General features: G+C 38.7%; 1 pseudogene; it reads right to left on the reverse strand.

The window, feature by feature from the left end:
• Positions 1 to 285: 285 nt before the first annotated feature.
• On the reverse strand, positions 286 to 6805 carry LOC118677303 (annotated as a pseudogene).
• Between the last annotated feature and the right edge of the window lie 493 nt (positions 6806 to 7298).

A 7298-nucleotide genomic window follows, 5' to 3' on the forward strand; every position in this document is an offset into this window, starting at 1 on the left:
GACCTCCTGGTTCATAGGTTGACGCTCACTGAGCCATGCAGGTTGGGCCAGGTTTATGTTTAAATCACAGATCCTTACAAAAGTGTGCTGCATTTTTCTTCCTGTTACCTGAAAACATAATGTGTGTATATATATATTAAACATATTCTCACAAATGCCCAGGTCATGTTCACCAGCTGGAATTCCTTTACTTAATGTGTGGGTATTTTGCATTGTGACATTTAATTAAGACATTAACGTGAGTAGAAGACTATTGATTTAAGACAAGTTTGAGCTCCACTAAAATTAATTGTTGTATGTTTGTCCTTCTGGTGGCTGTGGAATTCATATTTTCATTGGACATCATTAGATATCTTTCTTAAAGTACAAGTTTAATGCTACGTGAATTTTACCATTTTGCTAACACTGCTATGCTCCCTGCATCTGTCATTCCACCGGAATTACTTATTCCATTCATATTAATTTTGGTTACAAATCTAACTGATGGAGGGGCTTCTGGGTATTTCAGTCCATATGCTGTTTTCAGGCTATAATTCTGTTTTCATAATGTGTCTTTTCTCCTCTCTGTCTGAATGTTCTCCATCCCCGTTACCACCTTCTGAAATCCTACCTGTCAGTTCTTCAAGGCTCATTGCAAAGGCAACTTCCTCCACTGTTCAGCCTTCCTCAATTATTCCAGTCTTGGTGGCCCAATAATCATGCCTGCCCACCGTATAAGTGTCATAACTTTATCATCTTTAAGGCCCCAGCTAACCGTACCATTGCCTACTTTTTGTCCTTCTTCAAGCTCCTCCAACAAGGGAAAATTATGAGGAACTTGAACTCCTTTTGCAACAGTATAGATGGACGCTGGAGAGTGTCATGCTAAGTGAAATATATGCCAGTCAGAGAAAAACTGAATACAAGTGTTTTACCAGATACATGTTTTGCAAACTTTTATCCCAGTTGGTGGCTTGGCTTTCCATTTTTTTAACAAAGGCTTTCCAAGAAAAAATGATTTTAATTTTGATACAATCTAATTTATTGACTTTTCTTTTATAGTTTATACTTTTTGTGCCCCATCAAAAAATATCTGCTTACTCAAAGTCATAAAGATCTTCTAAGTTTTGTTCTCTATATTTTTAATAGTCTTAGCTCTTAGATCTAGGTCTATGATACATATCAAAGTTAATTTGTGTGTGTGTGTTGTAAGGTAAGGGTCAACTGTAGCATCATTTGTTTGAAAAGCTATCCTTTCCCCATTGAAATTCTTCAGCACTTTTGTCAAAAATAAATTGACCATATATGATTGGGCCTGTTTCTATCTGTTTCCATTGGCCTATGTGTCTCTCCTTATGCTAATATCACATTAGTTATACAGTAAGTCTTGGAGATGTAGAATAAGTTTCTTTTACTTTTTCAAACTTATTTGACTATTCTAAGATTCATTTTCTATGACTCTTGAATCAATTTGTAAAATTCTACAAAAAATGCCTGCTTGGAGACTCTACCAGAAAACAGACCCTATAAAAAATCCAGTGGAAATTCTCGTGTTGAGAAGTACCATACTGAAATGAAAAGTTTACTAGAGGAGCCCATCAGAAGATTCGACTTGAAAAAAGAACGTCAGGGAGCTTAAAGAGAGGTCAATAGAAATTAAAATCTGTGGAGTTGGGAGGGAAACGAGATAAAGAAAAATAAACAGAAACTCAGAGACCTGTGTGGGATCATATGAAACAGTCTATTCCACATCTACTTGAAATTCCAAAAGGGAGGTAAGCAGAAGGGGCAGAAAATATATTTGAATGAATAAAGGGTAAAAACAATACCAATAATGCTTGACTTCTTGTCAGAAACAATAGAAGCCTGACAACATTGCAATGGTGATTCAGATGTTAAAAGAAAAATTTGTCAACCAAGAATTATATATCTAAACTATTCTTAAAAATGAAGACAAAATAGAGATAATTCAAAATAAACAAACTGAGGGAATCTGTTGCTAGCATATCTGCATTACAAGAAATGCTAAAGAAAGTCCATCGGGCTAAAGGAAAATGACACCAGATGGTAATTCAGATGCAGAGGGAGAAAGGGAAAACACTGGAATTGGTAAATATCTGTATAAATGTGAAAAATTATACTTACTTATATATTTTCTCTTTTATTATCTTAATTTCTTTAAAAGGTACATGAATCTTTAAAGCAAACATTATACACTTTATCGTGAGGTTTACAACATACATACTAGTATATGGCAGTGATAGCACAAAAGGAAGGGAACCGCTACTAGACTGTTGATAAGTTCCTGTATTTTGTCGGAAGTACATTAGTGTTTACTTGAGGTAGACTGGGATAAGTTAAGGATGCATACTGCATCTTTAGAGGAACTACTAAAATATAAGGCAAAGAAATATAGTTATCAAATTCACAGAGGGGATAAGATAGAATGCAAAATATAATTTTCTCAGCACAGAAAGTAGTAAAGGAGGAACAGAGAGCAACAACAACAAAAAAGATGAGATAAAAATAAAAGAGCAAAATGGCCTACTTCAACCAACTATATTAATAGTTACATTTATATGAATGGGCTAAACACTCCAATCAAAAGTCAGAGATTATTAGATTGGATTTTTAAAATCAAGATTCAGTATATTTTTTTTTTTACCAGAGATGCACTTTAAATTCAGTGACACAGCCCTGGTTGGCATGGCTCAGTGGTTAGAGCAGTGGTTCTTAACCTTGGCTGCACATTAGAATCACCTGGGAATCTTTTTAAAATCCTGATTTCTGGGCCTCATCCTCCGGAAATTGTCTCTTTGTTACTAATGTTGTGGCCCCACCCCATAACAAAGAAACAGAATTTCCAGAGGATGAGGCCCAGAAATCAGGATTTTAAAAAGATTCCCAGGTGATTCTAATGTGCAGCCAAGGTTGAGAACCACTGGGTTAGAGTGTTGGCCTGTGCACTGAAGGGTCATGTGTTTGATTCCCTGCAAGGGCACCTACCTAGGTTGCAGGTTCCGTCCCTGGCCCCAGGTCGGGGATCATGTGGGAGGCAAACAATCAATGTGTCTCTCTCACATCAATATTTCTCTCTCTCTCTCTGTCCCCTACCCCTTCTCCTTTCCACTCTTGTAGAAAAAAACAATGGAAAAAAATATCATTGGGTGAGGATTAAAAAAAAAATTCAGTGGCATAAATGCTATCCAGTGTATTTTTTACTTTGGATATTGCATTTTTATCTCTAGACATCCACTTGGGTCTTTTCCACATCTTTAAATTCTCTCTTTATTATTGCTATATTTTATTCTACCTTTTGAACATATTTATAATAACTGTTTCAATGCCCTTATCTACTAGTTCAATCATTAGTATTATTTCTGTGCCTGTTTCTATTGATTGGTTTTTGTCTAGGTTCTGGGTCATTTTCCTGCTTCTTTGCATGCCTCGGTTATTTTGTTTTTCACCCAGCATCACCAAATAATTTATTTGGAATCAGAATTAAAAGAACAATGGACAGTTGTGAAATGTATGTTTATTCTGATACTTCTGACCAGTTGTACCACTTATCTAGGACAGATTACCAGTTAAATTTTACATTATTTCTTCAGGACTGAGGTTTTTTGATGACTTCAGATTTGGTATTTTCAAATTTGGTATACTCAAATTTGAAGTCATGCCTGCTTTACCGTACATTTGCTTAAGCTTAAAAAGCTCTCTCTCCAACTCGAGCTTGATACTCTGGGCCAGTACCAACAGGCCCTCCAGATGACTGTTGCTTAGTTCTGTATTCTCTAATTTTGTCCAAGTTCCTTATTAAGTTCCACGTCTGTACCACCAGTATCCCTCCTCAAATGGACTGAGACTGCAGACTGAGTGACAGAGGAAACCTGAGGAGTTCCTGAGGAATCAGGTGATCCTGTTATGCGCTTTCATCCCAAGATGCCAGTCACTGCCACCGTCCCTGTTCTCATAGTCATTATCATTTTTTAAATCGGACACTGGCCATTGTGAATCTATATTGCTGGTTGCTAGATTTTCTTGTATTTCTTTAAATCATGTGGCTGTTTTATTTCCCCTGGCACTCAGTTAAGTTATTTGGATCATACTTGGATCATTTGAAGCTTGCTTTTAAGCTTTTTATGTTGGGTCCACAGCAGCCTTTAGTAAGGTTTCAGGCCCACTAGCAAAGCTTGACTTCTAAGATTCTTACCTGATACTCCATATATTGTGAGATGGTTGACGTGTGGGAATAAGAACTTTTCCCAGTGCTGTGTGAGGCCCAGGGATTGTTCTGCTTATTCCTTTCCTACAGGTCCTTCCCTGACCCCCAGTATGTCAGTGTCACTCAAGCATAGACAGGTACTCAGCCAATGGGCGACCCTCCTGCAGATCTCTGGAGTTCTCATTCCCTGCAGCTCCCTCCTCTCGGTACACTGCCCAGCAAATTGTGGCTGCCTGATTCTTCCCCCAGTTCCAGTCTGTTTCCTCCACTCAGCAAGACCAATGGATGTGGGGTTTCCCCTTCCTATGCTACCAACTGGAAACTCATTCCAGGGGGTAAGATGGTGCAATCAGCTCACCTTGTTTGTTTTTGTTTGTTTTTCTTCGCTCAGGCATGGCAGTCCTGCTTGGCTGCCGTCCAGGTCTGAAAACCATTGTTTCATATGTAATTTGCTAGTTTCCTAGTTGTTTAAAGCAGAAGGGTAAATTTACTCTCTAGTCCAACATCTTGTTGGCCAGAAACAGACGTTTCAATCCCCTTGCTTTTAAAAAATGCTTTTATAAAACAAAACAAACAAACAAAGACCTTTTACAGTATACTATGTATCCACAACAATTAATATTTTAAAATTTTGGGTACCCTAAGATCATTTAAAATACATAGTAAATAATACTGTAAGTTGTTTTTTAATGATTTTTTTCTCCACTCAAAATAATGTTTATAAGAGGCATCTTTGGTGGTCCGAGGAGCCATAATTCATTCATTTTCACTACTGTGTGAATGCTTCTCCTTTCTTCTGTCAATGTTTGTTGTTTTAGTTTTGTGCTATCATGAACAAAGCTTGGTGCTACTAGGAGTGTTCTTATAATAGACACAGGCAAGAATTTTTCGGACGCATACTCAGGAATGGAATTATTGGGGTTTGGGATAGACAATATTCATTTTGTGGGATAATGCCCTCTTTTTTATTTTTCAATCTACGAGGCTACTTTCAGTGTCTCAACTCCTCTTTATCAACCCAGGGCCTTTGCACAAACCACTTCCCATACTTGAAACCCTTCTCTCATTTGCTCTTTACTATGTGTACCTTTGCATTCTTTCGATGTCAGTCTAAGTGTCACCTCTGCAGAGAGGCCTTACCTGACCACCCACTTGAAAGCAGCTCCCTCTACTAGTATTCTCTATCAGAGCCCCCGTTCATTTAGTGCCTCTCTCCCTCACCAGGCTGTAAGTTTCATGGGGGCAGGAACAATGTCTGTCTTATTAAATATTGTTCATCTACTGCCTAGCTCAAGGTCTGGGATGTAGTAGGTATTTTAAAACTGTTTTCTAGATGAATGAATATATAAACAAACCAATAAAAGACATTATCTTTAGTTTACAAAGAAGGTTATCAAAGCTCAGGAAAAGTTATGTAATACAGTAATAGGCTACAGATAGTGGCTGAAGAAGCCAGGATTTGACAATAGAGCAGGTTTTTCTCAAGGCTTTGGATTACACAGTTAAAACAGTATAATCTTCTAATAGTCACGAAGATGATCTCCCTTTGTTTCTGGGACCCCTTTAGTATCTTGTGTTCCAGGACTTTGGGCAACTCCTTGAGCAGGAACTGACTAGAATCCATTCACAGGCCACTGGGTATTTCATATTCTGCACACTAAACATAGGTACTTCATAACTTACTGCTACCTTTCTACAGAAAGTGGGGAATAGGATTAGTGGGCTATATTTTTCTAATTATACTTGGACTATTCCACTAATTTAAGATCAATCTTATCTGTGCTTTAAACATACACTAGAATAAGTTGCTATGTATTCCTTGAGTACTCAAGCCATGTCCTTATGTCTTTGTGTCCCGGATGGCTCGCAGAGTATCTCACCTGCAGTGGGCACTCAGTACATACTACAGGAATGAACAGCGGCAGAAGCTAGGTCCTGAGGTGGACACCATTTCACCTGAAATGGTGAAATAATGCAACTGAGATTATAGCCACCAGTTCTTCATATTATATGTGCATATACATAATATGGATTAAGTAAAATAATATAGTAGCATGTTCTGAAGACTATTATAGAAAACTAGTGGCCCAGTGCACAAAATTCATGCAGGGCGTGATTGTCCCTCAGCTAGGCCTGCACCCTCTTCAATCTGGGACCCCTCGGGGGATGTCTGACTGCTGGTTTAGGCCCGATTCCTGGGCCTAAACCAACAGTCAGACATCCCTCTTGCAATCCAGGATTGCTGGCTCCTAACCACTCACCTGCCTGCCTGCCTGATTGCCCTTAACCACTCTGCCTGCTGACCTGCTGGCCCCCAACTTCTCCCCCTCCCCCCTGCTGGCCTGATCACCCCCAACTGCCATCCTCTCCTGGTCTGATCTCCCCTAACCGCCTTGGCCTTGACCCCACCACCATGGCTTTGTCCAGAAGGACATCTGGAAGATCTCCTGGAAGGTCTCCTGGTCTAATTATCATATTACCCTTTTATTAGTGTAGATAAGCATTATAAGTAACAGTAAAATTAAGTTACATAACAAACCAATATATTCTGACCAAGAAGACACTTGGATCTGTGAAATTGTTGATAGAATTCTCCATCATGGCAGAATTAACTACAACCACATATTACACACACACACACACACACACACACACACACACACACGTGCATGCACGCGAGTATACTAGGGGAAAAAACTAACAAATGCAATTCTGGTAGAGACATGAAAGCAAAATTAAAATCTAAGGGAAAGCAACATGTTAATGCTGATTATTATTGTCGAAGGTTATGTGGCATCATGGCTAAAAATAAGGGCATGTGCATCAAATCTGGGTTCAAAATCAGCTCTGCCATGCAGTCCTCTAAGAACCCAGCAAGTCACAACTCTGAGCTTCAGTTTTCTCATCTGTAAAATGATGACAATAGCACCTACTTCGTTGAATTAATGCTAAGGTTAAATGACACAACAGGAGTGTTTACAGCAATCCCTGGCACATGCGAAAGTTCACTACATGAGAATGTTGCTACCGTCATCACCATTTTCATCATCATCATTGTATCATATTGGTAATTTGAACAACACACTTTAATGGT

Source organism: Myotis myotis, unplaced genomic scaffold, assembly GCF_014108235.1.
Source record: "Myotis myotis isolate mMyoMyo1 unplaced genomic scaffold, mMyoMyo1.p scaffold_m19_p_2, whole genome shotgun sequence".
NCBI classification, from domain to species: Eukaryota; Metazoa; Chordata; class Mammalia; order Chiroptera; family Vespertilionidae; genus Myotis; species Myotis myotis.